General features: G+C 45.4%; 1 long non-coding RNA gene across 1 annotated transcript; it reads left to right on the top strand.

Annotated features, from left to right (window-relative positions):
- The first annotated feature begins 4,902 nt into the window (after window positions 1-4,902).
- On the top strand, window positions 4,903-15,654 carry LOC102068076 (uncharacterized). The gene is made up of 3 exons (XR_270769.2): window positions 4,903-5,017; window positions 9,025-9,127; window positions 15,132-15,654. It is a non-coding gene; the product is annotated as an uncharacterized LOC102068076 (long non-coding RNA).
- The last annotated feature ends 625 nt before the right edge of the window (window positions 15,655-16,279 follow it).

The raw sequence follows: 16,279 nt of genomic DNA, 5'->3' as shown, positions 1-16,279 counted from the left end.
TATGTTTTCATGGTTGTGTTTTCCTTTAAAACTGTGTTTTGACCTGCCCAAAACTATTTTCTTTAATGTTTGGGGGCTCTGAAATTCTTCCTAATGAAGGTGAGCTTTCATCTCTGGCCATGAACATGAATAATATTTCTGAAGTACTTGCAAGAGAAACAATTTATAATCTAAAAATATTTAAGGCAATTATGTTATTCTGGGTTAGGGGAAGTACAATGTTTGTGCTTCTATTTTTTCCTACCCAAACAATTTAATATGCATTTTTTTTATTTCTGTCATCCTGGTCTGAACTTCTCAAGGGCTTATGTTGCATTTAAGGCATGAATGATGAAAATATTAGTTATGGACTCATAAACTTCACCCTCAAGAGCTGTGCCATGTTGCAGACTCACTTGTAAGCGGACAGAGAATTTCACAGCAATTCCCAGAGCTGTGACACCATCAAGGAGCAGTTGCAAAGAAAGCTGTGTGCTGAAACTTGTGGTGAGGCAAAAAATCAAAGAATAATTTCTTTTGGTATTAGGTAACAAATCTAAGAATGATTTGGTTTACCAATATTTCACTGATTCAGAACAATTTTCAGTAAAGAGAGAGATGGGATGGTGCAGAAAGGATCGTATGTGGCCCGAAGTTTAGAGTCCGACTAGCTGAGGGCGAAAGGCCGACGCCCCTCTGCAATTCCTGGCCAGCACCCTTCGGAGCCTGATGGCCTCGGGCTGTGCTGGCTGCGGACTGGCGTACCTCGCTGGTATATGAGAGGAACGGAGCTGACCATTTCCCGGGGGTTAAACATCGGTTTATTGACGGTGATGCCGCATCCAAACACCGGGAAACCATCCGGGAAAAAGTTTTTTTCATAGGGGGTGCAAACAGGATTATAAAGCAAGGGGGTGGGTACAGACAGAGCCAATCAGGAAAGGTGAGGGGATGAACTTCACAGAACTGACACTCCATGGAGACCAATAATCAAAAGGTAAAGGAGGTGTCCTGGGGCCCCAGCCAACCACCATCTCTAGAGAGGAGAAGGTTCTCGAAACCTGGGAGGAGGAAGGGAGTGATTGACTGGACAGGGAGGAAACAACTTTCACTTATAAGGGAAACCAAGGGGAGAAGCAATTACATATCGGCAACTATGAATAGCAGTTGCTATAGCAACTTAGCTGACAGGCTAGCAGTGGCGGGAAGAACTGGGGGAACGAAACCATTTTACACATAATAGGGGAGAACAATACATAAATTGGGGGAATAACACAAGAAACTTAGCAACACACTACCACATCTCCCCGTTTTTTACCAAATAAAAATTAAAATGAAGAGAAAAGTCCAAATTAAGCTTAGAATGCAGGAACTCGCAGCTGGTCATGACGAGTGTCTTTGTCTTCTGAACATTGCAAGGGACAGTGGCACTCGGCGCAGTCAGTTTCCTCCGGACTAGCTTGCAAATTAGGAGGATGAAAATCAAAAGTGAGTTGGGGAAATGTACTAAAAGACAAAAGGTGAACAGTTAAACGCAAAATACTTAAACAGATGGTTCTGCCCCAAATAATAAATCCAGTTCGGGAGAAGAAGAAGAAATGGGGGAAGGAGGTTGGGATTAATAAACCAGAGGTAGTTCAGTGACGAGAGGGGTAGGAGCAGCAGTCTCAGCATTGGGGAGGAAGTAAACATCTGAGGAAACTGATGGTGTTTGGGAGGGTTTTCTCCGTCACCGCGAGCACGCCTGAACTTGTGACTCAGCTTCCTTCTGCATCCTCTGCTTCGGGATGAGGTGCTTGACTCATTTGGATGGTCTTTTTCCTCTGTCTTCTTCCTATCTTGCTTCCGCCTCCATTCCATGTAGTCTTGGCGCATGGGACACTGAGGCATCCAATGCCCCACCTTGCCACAGAGATGGCAGGGATGGGTTGCTGATGTCCTCCTGCCGGACTCAGAAGTAGAAGGACCGGCCACGGGGGAAGCTTCAGCCTCTATGAAGTCTTGCTCGGGGCATTCAGCAAAATGCACAGATGTTCTCTTAGGCCTTGGGGCCAGGGAGACTTGACGCACTACGACATCTATCATGGCTTCTACTGTGGGCTTAGGACTTCGAGGGAGAGTTTTTATAGCCTTGCGGCAGTCAGCGTTGGCATTGCTATAAGCCATCTGCTCAAGCATTTTTTCCCTGTCATCCTCTCCGAACGCTTGCGCTTCCACATATCTGTATAGACGTTCGATAAATTCCATGTATGGCTCTTGCGCTCCTTGCAAAACCTCAGCATCTTCCCATTGGGAGGTAACTACCTCTAACTTAAAGAAGGCCCGCTCAGCTGCCCGGGCCGTCTCTACTAGCTGGGATGGGAATAAGGCTTTAGCTTGATTTGCCCCTTCAGCCCACTGTCCTTCACCCAAAAGATGTTCTTGGGTAATTAACTGACCATCTGCGTCATGGGACAGTGTAAGGTTCCCCCAAAAACTTGGGAGTACTTCCACTATTTCCCTCCTCCATTCCCTCACCCAGACCCTAAATTCCATGGGTCTGAGCAGGCTAGAGAAGAGGGACCTTAAATCCGTCGGTACCAAATCTCCCTGAGCAAGGGTATTGTGTAGCAAACCCCGGAAGAATTCTGACTCCCGGGAGTAATCTTTCTGAGCTTTGCATAGCTCCTTTATTTGGACCTGTGCTAAAGGCACCCACTGTGCCCGTGCATTTCCCCTTTCTCTTATATGATATGTTACCGGGGCGGCTTCTAATAGGGGAGCTTGCTCCAGTTTCCGGCTTTCCCCCCCCCCCTCCTCTGAACACAAAGCGTGAGAGCTGGGGGGGGTGGCGTGGGAACCGAAACTGGAGGAGGTTGAGGCGGGGTTTGGCGCTGACGTAAGGCAAGGGAGTGGGCGCGGCAAAGTACCCTTCTCCGCCCCCCGGACGGCGTTCGGAGGCGGAGGGAAAAACGAAAATGGAGCGGGGGGGAAAGGAGTGGGGGGCTGAACCGGGGGAGGGGTTTGAGGAGGAGCTGAAGGTGGGGCGGAGTGCTGAGGAGTGAGCGGGACGGAGGGAGGGTATGAGAGAGGAGTAACTGGGCAAGGAGTGTGGTCAGGGTGAAGGAAGGGGTTGGTGCTTGGGAGGAACGGGTTAGCGGAAGCAGAAAGAGCTCTGGCGGCAGAGACCGCGTGGTCCCCGCCATCTTGGACAGTAAAGGGGCTACTTTGTAGAATTTCATTACTAAGCGGAACAAACTTAGGGGTTGAAACTGGGGACTTGGGAACTGGGGTAGAAGGGGAGGATGGAGGAACTTGGGCAGGGCTCCTCGGATGGGGAGGCTGAGCAGGTCGAGAGGGAGCAGGGGCAGAATGGTTTCCCTGCTTTTTGTTGGCCTTTAAAATCCCTTTCGAGGGCTCCTGCCTGTGTGAAGAGGGTGAGGGCTGGGGGGTAAGGATGCGGGAACTGGGAGAACTAGGGAACAAACTAGAAGAAGAAAGATCCTTTCTTGAACTCCCGGCTGGGCGCAGCGAAGTTAATACTTTGCTTGCCCAGTATGCCACGTTAGACAACCGGGGTTCCCCAGCGTTAACCTGTTGGTCTAATTTGGCCACAACGGCTGCCCAAAAGCGCGGCTCTTTCGCAACCTCTGGGGAAACTTCAGGGAAATGTAAAAATACCCATCTAATCAACACTATCAACTCTTTCTTGGGGGCAGTAAAACCTCTTCCAAGTAACAAACCCTTAACTACAAAAAAAACTCCTTTTTGGGTTTTGCTCTGACCCACACCCATGATCGTGGGGGGTGTAGCGACCCCACCACGGCAAACCGCGCGGAAAAACCGCCCTGCGCTGAAAGAGCCCGCCGCAACCAGTCAGCGCCGCGCCGAGAGCCCCGCTGCTGGGCCTGGCGTCACCTGCCGGGGCACCGCGAGCGCGAAAGGCGGCAGACGGCAGTCCCCCTCGTAGAGCTCCCAGGGAAAATTAAAAGGGCAGGGGAGGAACCGAGTCCGGGGTTCACCTAATCAAAGAGCGTTGCAAACGAAAAGTTCAGGCGGATTAGTCCACTGACACCGGAGGAAGTCTGACGGCTAGTAGATTTAAAGTCCAGTCCGCGGGGTACGGTAAAGCCCCCGCGTGGGCGCCATCTGCAGAAAGGATCGTATGTGGCCCGAAGTTTAGAGTCCGACTAGCTGAGGGCGAAAGGCCGACGCCCCTCTGCAATTCCTGGCCAGCACCCTTCGGAGCCTGATGGCCTCGGGCTGTGCTGGCTGCGGACTGGCGTACCTCGCTGGTATATGAGAGGAACGGAGCTGACCATTTCCCGGGGGTTAAACATCGGTTTATTGACGGTGATGCCGCATCCAAACACCGGGAAACCATCCGGGAAAAAGTTTTTTTCATAGGGGGTGCAAACAGGATTATAAAGCAAGGGGGTGGGTACAGACAGAGCCAATCAGGAAAGGTGAGGGGATGAACTTCACAGAACTGACACTCCATGGAGACCAATAATCAAAAGGTAAAGGAGGTGTCCTGGGGCCCCAGCCAACCACCATCTCTAGAGAGGAGAAGGTTCTCGAAACCTGGGAGGAGGAAGGGAGTGATTGACTGGACAGGGAGGAAACAACTTTCACTTATAAGGGAAACCAAGGGGAGAAGCAATTACATATCGGCAACTATGAATAGCAGTTGCTATAGCAACTTAGCTGACAGGCTAGCAGTGGCGGGAAGAACTGGGGGAACGAAACCATTTTACACATAATAGGGGAGAACAATACATAAATTGGGGGAATAACACAAGAAACTTAGCAACACACTACCACAGGATGGTTTTGACTGAGTTCTGCTGTCCTCCTCCATCCCTGACTGCATTTACTGTCCCACGAGGCTTTAGTTTAACCAAACCTTTTTTGTTCCCTCCATGTCACTCCCATTCAACCACAGGAAATAAACATCTGGACACAGACACCCTTCTGTTCCATCAGCCAGGAGTGCAGGCAAGTACCAGGCCAAGTTCTCCAACCAACACATTGTCCCACGTCTCTGGAGAGGAGGAGGGTGAATAAATCACCTTCTTTTATGCATAAATGCCATTTATACTGACACTGTGCTGTGTTTTAGTAAAAAAACTCTAAGGTGTGCTGCTTTAATCTTAAGAGGACAATGTCTTTACCTTTTTTTTTGCTACTTGATGTGTTCCTAGGGGTGTGCTGCACATTCAGCTGCTGGTTTAATGCTGACTGAGACTTTTTCATGTTTCAGCTGTCTTTGATACCTGGTTTTCCTACTTTTGTGCTCAGGCTTTAAAGTGAACCCGGCGGCTGAGTGCTGTAAAGGTGGGGTGGCTCCCTAAATTCTCTCCTTGAGCCTCATTTGTGTGTAAAAGATGTGTTGCTGCCTGCTCTGAGGAGTGGGCACTGTAACTGGGTGGGAAAGCTGAAGGCACTGCCAACATCTGCCTGGCATTAGGGCAGGCAGGTTTCAAAGGCACTGAAACTGCCAAGTTCCCCTGGAAGTGAATGGGTGTGTGCCATCCCTTTGAACTCCTTGCAAAATCCAGCCTCTGCTGCCTGGGAAAAGGAAGCTTAACCTTTTTGTGTCAGCTCCACCTCCCTCACCTCTTTATGATGCACTGAAAAGTGATCCTGCACCTCCCTGAAAGAGAGCTCTCCCTGAACACCCATCCTGCCAGGATGTGCCGCTTCCATGAGTCACTGCTGGAGAGGCTTCCCCTCCTTTTGACTGAAAGGTGTTTAATGAATTTCATCTGAAATATATCCTGAATTAGTAACAGCCAGGCAGATGCAGCTATTCTGGTGCTGGGTGTCAAAAAAAAAAAAAAAAAAAAAAAGAAGTTTAAAAAACCCCAAAAAAGGTGCTTTACACAACTGAGCCTCTGAAAGGATGAAGCCAGGGGGCTTTCCTGGGAGCAGAGCTTCTCCTCTGCCTCTCTGGGTCCCATCCCAGCAGCAACACCCCCTTCTATCCCTGTTACCCGGTGCTGGATTGCAGCACTGGGACACCCATGGCAGGGCACAGCCAGCCCTGCTGCGATGGATTATTGATGCTGAGGAAATGGGAGTGTTACAAGGGCTTTGTTCAGAGCTGCTGAGCCAAATAACAGTACAGAAGTAGCTAAAAGCAGGGAGTGCCCATAAATTCACAAATGTGCTTGTTTAGCCATTGATTTAGATGTCTGGCCATTTATTCTGGTTGCCCAAACCTCCAGCTGTATTTTTCTTGTATTTGCAGTGGTGGCTGTAAGTGTTACAGGGAATCATGTGGGGAAGGCAGGAGCTCAAAGGCAGCTGCAGAGGAGCATTGCCTGGAAAGCTGCTCTCACAGCCTAGAGCAGGTATGGTGGAAAAAAAGCAGATTTGTGTGTCCCCATGAACCTGTCTCCAGCCACCAGGGAAAACAGTGAGCAAATCCTTCTAAAGAAATCTTTAAGGTTTTTGGGGCTCCTGTAAATTGATGTAAGTTGGCATGTGATGTAAATGATGTAAATTGATGTAAGCTGGCATCCAAGTTGGAAAGGGTCCCCAAAGTCACACATACCTGCATCAGGTAGGGGTTTCAGCAAACCACAGCCCCTCTGTCCCCCCAAAAAACTGATTCAAGGAAGTTTGGAGCATGGTTTGGTGGATGGGCCAGAGGTCGGGTCTTTGGAGCCTGAGTCACGTTCCCATAGACTCCATGTGAGCCTCTCCACTGATTTCAGGGCTTTGTATTGGTCCCTTATCTGTGATTAAAACTTTTTTTGAAATGAAACTTGGCAGGAAAGCCAGGTGTGAGTGTTATTCTCCTGGCATGGAGCCAGCACAGCCCCTGGTCTCCAAAGGTTGGTGGCCTTGGGTTTTGCACTCCTTTGCCTATTGTTAGAGCAACATCCTTCTGTTTCAGACTGGTTTTTTTCCTCTTTTTTTTATTTGCAAAAGTGACTGGCCTTGCTGCACACATGGAAGTTTTAATAATTATCCCCAAGCAGCTCTGAGAGTTTTTTAACATGGAAACAAGTTCTACATTACTCGTTAAATTGGTCAAATTTCAATAAAGTCAGGAAAACATCTTGAAAACAGCATGAATATAATTTACAAAGAAAACAATCCAAGCGTTACTGCCAAAGAGTTTTCCAACAGGAAGGAAGAAAGAATTTCTCTTTCCCCCCACACAGAATGACTGTACTGTACGTTAAATTAGTGGTTTTGGGAGTGAAGGAAACCACCACAGGATCCACAATGTTAATAAGAGAGAAGCTGGTACCCGATGTGAGGATAGGTCTTGATTCTTTGTTACCTTCCTAGGTAGGCTGTATGAAGCCTGGCTGCCAAAACTCATTCCTGTAAGTACCTCTGCATCAGCTTTTCATCCTAGAGGAGATCTTGCTTGCTGTGTTTTTAAGTGCAGCAGTCAAACTCCATGCAGGGGCTGAAGTTTGGGTTCTCAGCAAGCGTGTAAGTGCATGAGATGCCCTCTTTCCCCTAATACCACATTGTCCTTTAATTAATCTGCTGAATCAGAGCCTGCATGAACCAAATCCAAATCCATGGGCTGGGCTGTCCCACTGTAAACCTCTCTGAGTCCTCAGATCAATGAATCTCAGTGCCCAAACCACGCTGCTCTGACCCTGGCTAAAGAGTCTCAGATGAAACCTTTGTGATTTTCCTACTCAGAGTAAAAAGATGGGCAGCATAGCAGAGCGCCGGCAGCAAATATAATGCTTATTTCTTAACAAAGTAAATTCAGAGGCCTACATGCTGTGTTACACATCCAAGCCATGGAAAGGGGTTTTTACAAGTAGGCACTGACTGGAGGCATTATTGTTGTAATTGCTTGTACTATCAACTGCACTACCTGAAAGGGAAATATAAACCAGACCCAAACTGGCCTGATGATAGAAGGAGATGTAAAACTACAACTGTGTCTGGTGACCACATTTCGCAATTTTGAGATGCTTTTGCACTGACATGAAATGTAATCTTTCCAAGTTTTTTGCAATATGAAACTCAGACCTCAAGATTGGGGTCTGGACTGATTGCACATTTTCCCCTTTTGTTAAGGGTACAAGTTAGTCCACACTGAACTTCACCAACTTTTCTGCTGAAATCTCATGTGAAATCAAAGTAATTTTTGCAAAACATTTTCTTTTTGGTAAAAGGATGATTTTTTTTCACCAAACCTTTTAATAAGAGCAGCTCCAATACATTTTCTCTGTCAATTTTTACATAACCTTTTACTGAGGTTCCGTTGCAGCTGATAAAGAATGGGAGAGTTCAAAATCCACAAATAGATTTTTGGAAGAGCTGTGTTTTGCAGTGAGGCTGCTGCACTGCTAGTGTATGGCACTTTCAGAAATGTTGTGAGGTTTAATTAACTAAAACACTTTATCGTCATTAGAGAAATGCAGTTCTACGAGGTTATTAGAAGAATTTCTAAGGGCAACGTCTGTATAGGAAAGAATTAAAATTTCAAACTGGTGACAAACTCTTGTTTTGCTACCAATAGCATTGTGGGGAGAAACATGGAATGGGCACAGCTACTTAATTAAATTATTGTGCACTTTTTTTCCTCTTCACTGTTATTTTAACAGCTGTGCTCCATCTCTGAGGCATATTTTTCTTTATCTTTGGCCACTTTGTCAGAGTTGGCAGAAGGAATCTTAGGTGGGGTTGTTCTCTTAGCGAATTAAACAATGACCAAAACTTTGCTCATTTCTTCCATCATTATTTCAGATTTCCATGGCTTCATTTTGACTGAGCAATATATGGCTCTGCTCTGGAATATGGGAGCAACTCAAGGACTGTAGGGCCTTCAAGGGCCTGCCTTTTTCAGAAGAGTGCTCAGGGAGTGCTCTGTACCATCCACCTACTCACAAAGACAAATGCTTTTACAGCATTTTAAAGTGCATAAAAGTGCTCAGGTCTATAGTTTGTGTTCGGGCAAAGTAATGCACAGATGAGATGGATTTTATCTGAGCAAGGTAACAATTAGGGGTAGTAAATACTATTTAATATAAGCTGTTTGTGATCCAAACAATTCCAGTATTTTCTATTTCTTCATTTTAGTGCCTGGTGACCATCGGAGGATTTAATTTGCCAATAGATGCCACAAATACCAAAGCAACCTCCATCTGCTGCTGTACAGAATCTGATCACAGGAAAAACCCAGGTACTTGCCTTTGCTAATCTCTAAAGTCTCCTTCCGGCAAGTTTGGCAAACTTGTGTAAGAAATCTCTTTTTGAAGCTCACACTTGCATTCAGGGTTTGTTGTTTGCTTGTGTTGGTCTCGGTGCAGACTGCTGGCAAAGGGGGCAAGGAGCAAGACAGGTAAAAACAGCACAGAGAAATGTCAAGAGAGGAATCTGAGTAGAGTTTAAGGAAGCAAAATGCTCAGGAACTGGGAGCAGTGGGAGAAGAGGGTCCCAGAAAGTGGGACCATGGGTACTCTCTGTTGTTTTTACAGAAAGTTGCAAGTCTATTGTAGCCCCTGGGATCTCATGGTGATGGAAGGTTACTGGTTGCTGTTACAGATTTCAGGAATGTCTCAGGAAAACCTTCCCCTCTGGTGTTCAACAGAGCAAAAAAAGGCCAAGTTTAGATGTTTAGAGAGATGCAGGTTGCAGTGCCCTGGTGTCAGCCCTGTTTCCCCTGGGTCAGTGTGGTTTAGCCTGTTCACTGCACTCCTGACATTTGTTTGTGGCTGCTGAGGTCTTGGGCAGAGGGAGCTCTATCACAGGGTGTCAGCCACAGCCTGGCTTTCCCTTCCTTTCTCTTTCCCTTGCAAAATTTCAAAAACAAATAGCCAAAACCTCCCTGTGCCAGACAGGCTAAACCACCTGCAAGCTGCTCCAGAAAATCTAAAAAACGCCCATGAATGTGCTGGGCAAGGTTTTGTGGGCCAGCTGGTATTGGTGTGTCCCTGGAGATTCCTTAAGGGACTGCAGCAGGACACAGAGCCTTCCCTTGCTCTGAACTCTCCCTCAGCTGCTGACAGCCACATCCCTGTGAGTTAATTCCAGCTGTACACCCAGAGCTGAGTGTTGGCATGGCTGTGAGGATGGCAGCTGCCCAGGTGCTGTGACACCTGCCCATCTCCAGTGGAAAATACAGTAGTCAGTGCCCAGGTGTGACCAAACCTTCCTGCAGGAACCTCCTCACCCAGTGCCACTCACTGGTGTCCCTTACTGCTGCTGTGCTGAAGTGTTATGATGATCTTTTGGCAATCTCTGATAGAAGAAATAGGACTCCAATTTAGAGCACAAAGAGAATGCTCAAGGAATCTATCATTATTAATCCTGCTGTCAGTTTTAATTTTGGGGACATTACCTCACTCAACACTCGTTGGAGAGAGCTGCCAAAAATGGTGATGTCATCATCACCAGGCACATCTGACCCTGGCTGCTGATTGCCAGTGTTGAGTGCAAGTTAATAAATCCCCTGGTACCTGGATGCACTCTGGAGTTTTATTACAATGCAGGCATTCCATGATACCCCAGTAATTAAACAGTCTGGGCAGGAAAGGAACCAAGCCACCATTTTCTCCTGTTCAGAGGAATTGTAAAATATAAATGTCTTTCAGGTCAGCTTCGTACAACTGTCATGTAAACCTGTGTCTGGATTGTGAGGAAAACTTGGATGCAGGCAGAGATTCAAGATGAAATATAAGTGAGAAATCAGATCTGCTTCCCCAGATTGACATTTGCAGAACAAAGTGGCTCCTGACAGTCAGGGCACTCCACCTCCAAGAGCCAGGAGCATTTCCCTTTCTAGGGAAAACTTCAATTCTGACATCTACATATGGATTTGGGAGTGAGATCCCACCACTCTGTCTCCCTGCCATGGCTGTGTGGTCCCTGCCATGGGAATTTTGGGTGCTGCTCCCTAGAACAGCAGAACATCCCAGTCTGAACTTTGTCTCAAGTCCTGAATAGGAGCAACATAGATTTCTTGTGAGTAAGGGATCTTAGCCCATCTCCAGACGTAGCCACAAGATGAGACAGACACAGCATTCATAGGGTTGCCACATTCCCATGGCAGTAGCAGCATAACTTCTCCCAAATTTATTGAGCCCATTGAATAAAGGAGCAATTGAAGAAGTCATGTTGATGAAGCAAAGCCTTTGAAAATGGGAGCAGAGCTGGGGACTTTCACACCAGAGAAAGCTTTCAAGTCACACTTGTTTGGAGCTGACATCTGTTTACCTTCAGAGGTCTATAAATAATATTACCTTTCCTCTTTGCTGACTGCTGGAGATGATGCTTTGCTTCTGTTTATAGACCCCCTCCTCCTCTATCTTGATTTTGGTGTTATCTGGCTGAGCAATTTGACATCATCATCATCACAGAGGTTTCTCTATCTCTATAGCAACGTGTGATGATGCCACAAACAGAGGATTATGCAATCTGTGTAGGCTCAGATGGAAGGAGAGGCAGGGCTGGGACTTCTGATTTAAGCACAAATGTCTCTAATAACAGTAAGGGGAATACAGAAACTTGTTAGCAAAGGAAATGTTTTTTTGTTATAAACAATCTCTTTTCCAAGATTTCTTCTGGTGGGAATGTTCCTCCTTATACATATACATGTATTATACATGCACAGTCATAAAATGCATATTTGTGTGTAAATGAATATATGCAAATACAAAATCATTCCTAGGATTTGTAGAGGTGTTGCCAGTTCCCTGCTCACAAACTCTAAACCATCCAGGATCTCCTGAGCTTCACCCATCCCAAGGTAAAAAGGTGCTCTGGGTTTGCCCACACCTCACGTTCCCTCTTCTTTAAAGGCCAGCCCTGTCCTCTGTGACATCTGGGGACATTGGTGTCCTTGGGTGGATTGGATTTCTTCTTTGGATTCTCCTTGTTCAGATCCACCCTGGTCTTTTACCAGGTTTGTCCTGAGGTAAAAGCACAGCAGAAATATAAGGAGAGTTCAAAAATCTCCGCCTTCCCAAGAGTTGTTTAGCAGACCCTAAGAAAATACCTTTGTTGCCCTCTCCATGCCTCAGTTTCCCTAACAATAGGGAAAATGAATCTCATTCTTAGGGAGGCACTGAGGATAATTTTGCTCTTGTTTCTGTGTCTGACATTTTGGTGAAGGCATCCATGGAGACTTTGGAAAACATGCTTGTTTATCTTATTTTTACTGAACATATGAATGCATCCTATCTAGCGCATGTTGTCAGAATCAATAACTGTGTCTTGTTACCAGTTTTTCCATTTATGGCATATTGTCCTGACATAGCTGTAAAACCTCAATGAATATGGTTTTAATAACCCAATGGTATTTAATGTACAATCGCTGTCTTATTAAGTCTAAATTAAATCCTTACTTGAGACACTTAATTTAAAGTGTGACTGATCTTTTCCTGGCCTGGAAGGAGATACTTAAGTGACACTTCTTCCAATTTGGCTACATGGCTGAGAGGGTGGGATTTAAATAATATATTTTGATGATACCACTCATCTGGTTAAAGCTGAATTGCATCATTTTATGAACACTCAGAGACAGGATCAAATTAAACCCAACTTCCCACCAAGTTAACTCAGCTGAGTTTCAGAGCTTAATAGTGCATTCAAAACACACACTTATTGTGACTATCCACTCATCAGCATCTGCTTGGCTTTTCCAAAGGAAAAAATGAACTGCACCATATTTTTCTACTCAGAGCCTCTTGTGGGGTGCCTTTAGAGTTGACAAAGACAAGGCTTACATTCTGCTGTGGGCACACTAATAAAATAAACCTAATAAAATAAACATTACATGCAATAACGATGCTACTAAATCTAAGTTCAATGTGTAGCTAAAGTGTTACCCACAGATCTATTTAGAGTGATGTGCCTGGACTCTTTTTCCATCCTTTTCCAACCCAGAGTCACATAAACATTTGCTAAATTGAAAGCGTCGTCAGAACCAATGGGAGCTCCACGAGCAATTTTGGCACGTGCAGAGCTGGGGAGGGCACTGAGCTCAGGGATAAATGACATGCTGTCACTTCTCTGTGCCAAGGCCACCACAGAAAAATGGCCAAACCTGAGAGGTTGGAAGGAAATTTCTGAACAAAAATGCCTGGTCAGACCCTGGACAGCATCACATATATTGTGTCTGTGCTTTGTGGCTGGGCCACACAATGATCATCAGGTTGGATTCATGCAAATTGTGCAGCTGAAAATGCACAGGAAAGGAAAACGCCCTTTAATACAGGCAGATGTGGAGTTTCACTTTGATGTTTGGGAACAGATTGCACTGGAGCCAGGAGAAGAAGGGGCAGTGGGGTAACTTCTGGCAGGATTTTCATTTCCCTCTCTTTTTAGCCTCTGGATCTTTGACAGCACTGATGGAAAGTTGGGCAGGGCCAACAGGACTGTAGCTCTCAGCTCAGATTCCAGCTACATCTGAAGCTACTCTCTCTGCATTATTTATTGAAAATGAAGTCTGGAATATTTCAGTATAGAGTGGAAGCTTGTAACAAAGCAAAACAAAAGAAAAAAAAAGGAAAGAACTTTCCTAGAATTTCAGAAATCTTTTTATCTGTGTAAAAAATTCTGCTAAGCAGTCTCTGTATTTACTGGCTGCCATGGCTCTTTGGGCAGTCACTGGAAGGATGCAGTGGAGTTGCTGAAGGAATGTGCCCTCAAGAGGTGATCTGGACAGGTTCCGTTCCATGTCTGTCCCCATATTGAACAAATTTGGTTTTTTTAATTTTTTTTCTAGTGCGCTTGGTGGTGTTGCCTGTTTTTAGAATGAACTTGCTCTTTGCACTACTTCAGGATCTTTATCAAAGCCCTGGCTGCTGGATTCATGGGGTTGCACAAGAGCTGCTTCTGTCACTCAGAAAACCAAAGGAAAACCCAGATCCAAGTGGTTTCAGGGGTAGGGACCAAAACCAGAAGTCAAGCATGGGGACAATGCAAGCCTATTCCTCTTTCCAAGAGCCTCAAAGCTCGCTGTGAAGTGTTGTCCTGACTGCTCTAGAGGATGGAAAGTGCTTGGAATTGGCAATAGTGCTGATGTGTGCAATAAGGGGCAGGACAAGGGCAGTTCATGGCAAGGGTCTCTCTAAGGTGAGAGGTTCCAAACAGGTGCTGGAGTTCTCTTTGCAGAGTGCTCAGAGCTGTCTCTGAATTAAAAGTTTGGGATTTTGCAATGCCAGTTACTGTGTGCAAACTTGCAAGGGGCTGAGGATAAAGCAAGTGTTGTTGCAATACAATCTTCAGAAAATCAGAGCCTGTCCTGAAAGCAAGGAGAATGTGCTCAGCTCAACGTCACCGCCAGCAGAGCCTAACTGAGGGCAGTATAACACTTCAAGTGAAAATATTTGTGTTCCTATTATGTCTTCCATCCAAGAACTTAATGGCTATTTGGTTCAGCTCAGTCCTGATGATTGATTTCTCCTGGATGCTGGGGTGAGAATTGTTTTAACAGTTTACAGATGGACAAATCAAACAGGGAGGTGTCCGATGCATTGCCCAGCACTGTGAGCTAAGCCAGTGGCAGAACAGTTGTATCCCTGTTTGATCCCAGCCAGGTTTATTCCTTCTTTTTTTGTTGTTCTGTAGCAATTTGACTTCTTCCCTAGCATGTGTACAGTTTAATAACTGCATCACAGCCAGGAAATGATGAAGCTGAAGACACTGATGAAGACCTTTCATAGTGATATTTATTCTTCTTGTTCTAAATCTGGAATTATCCTTATTGCAATAATTTCAGTTCTGTGAGATTTATTAGCTCTGCACGGTTGTTGCTGCTGCTGTGCCTGTGTATTTAACAGTCTTCCAAATAATTTACTCAAGCTCACAAGTTTTAGGAGCTTTTCCAGAATGAAAGAGAAGGGAAAGTAATATGTTCACTTAGAGTGTTTTCTCTGTCCCTCTTTTGTCTATCATTAATTAGGAAGGGTTTCAAGTGATAAAACCAGCTTGTTGTTATAAGTCATCCACATGCTAAATTAAAGTGGGCAAACTGACATGGCAGTTAAACCCTCAAAGCCTGAAATCAATCAATAAAATCTATGGAAAATTACTCTGAGCAAATTAACATCCTTTAATACATGAATGCAATTTTTTTTTCTATGTCTCTGCATAAAAACTAGTCAGAAATTTCTTGTGCATCCCAATTTCATCCCAAGACAGGCACTACAAACTCTCCTCTTTCCACCTGCATCTCTTCACAGGAGTCCATAACTCTGGAGTGGTGATGCTGGGGTGAAGCAGCTGAATGAGGTTTGTGCAGTGTCCTCACTTTCTGGTAGATTTTTCTCAAAACATCTCTTTGACTCTTTCCTTAAATCTGACCACTCCAGCCCCATGGAATGTGCACACAGAGGGGAAAACTGGATGCACAGAGCTTCGAGGAGCAGAGCTGGTGCATCAGAGAGGTTTGCAGAGCAATGGAACTTAATGGTTTCTGGGGGCTGAGGACAAACACCATCCATCTTTCTGTGTACTCTTGCAAGCACTCAGCATTAATATCTGAGGGCCTTTTAGTGCCACTGAAGAATTTATTCTCACAACACCACTGGGAGAAGGGATTTCATGGCTTTAATTTCAGCGTCAGTAAGAATTTGAGAAACTGAGCCATGGAGCTGTTGCTTTCCACTCAGCTCCTGTCTATGGGTATTGGCAAAAGATTACCAGATGAGATAAATGAACTAGAGAGTGTCCCAAGAATTCTATTCCCTTCCTATGCAGCAGTGTTTCGAGAGCTTTGAAGACTTTGAGTGTGTGCAATTGTTTCAGATTTGGGCTAAGTCACCCCAGATAGAACGTGCAACAGGCCAACAAACTGAAGGGTTGGGGTGTTTTGCATTGAATGGTCAAAAGCTGACAGTTTGCTGAAGGAGAAAAGAATCTGAGGTTGTGAAATGCAGGAGTTCATTTCTCTGCCAATAAAGCTCTGGAATGAGATTTCTAGATGTTTCCTATCAATAAATTGTTCTAATAAAATGTCATCTTTACGCAAATTGAAATTTTTTTGCAGGAAAATACTGACTTTGCTGAGTTGCCCCCTCCCCTTGGGAAAATTTAAACAGGGCTTCCTGGCTTCCTGCTGGGATGATTTTTGCCAATTTTATTTTCTGCCTGAAGGGAGAAAAACAAATTGATGCATGTTTTCCAACAGCCAGCAGAGCTGGGAGGAGGAAGGAAAGGCCAATTGCCCTGGCTGTGTGCCTGCCACACAGCATGGTCACCTCTGCCCATTGGGCTGGGCGGGACAAACAGGGGCAGGGGTCCTGCAGGGATGCTCTCCAAAACCTGCCCAAAATGCTAGAGCCAGTTTGGATGAATGTTAACCTATTTTAAAGTACAATTTTAAAACCCC

Source organism: Zonotrichia albicollis, chromosome 15 (assembly GCF_047830755.1).
Source record: "Zonotrichia albicollis isolate bZonAlb1 chromosome 15, bZonAlb1.hap1, whole genome shotgun sequence".
NCBI lineage: Eukaryota > Metazoa > Chordata > Aves > Passeriformes > Passerellidae > Zonotrichia > Zonotrichia albicollis.
This window is presented reverse-complemented; position numbering and strand designations above follow the sequence as displayed.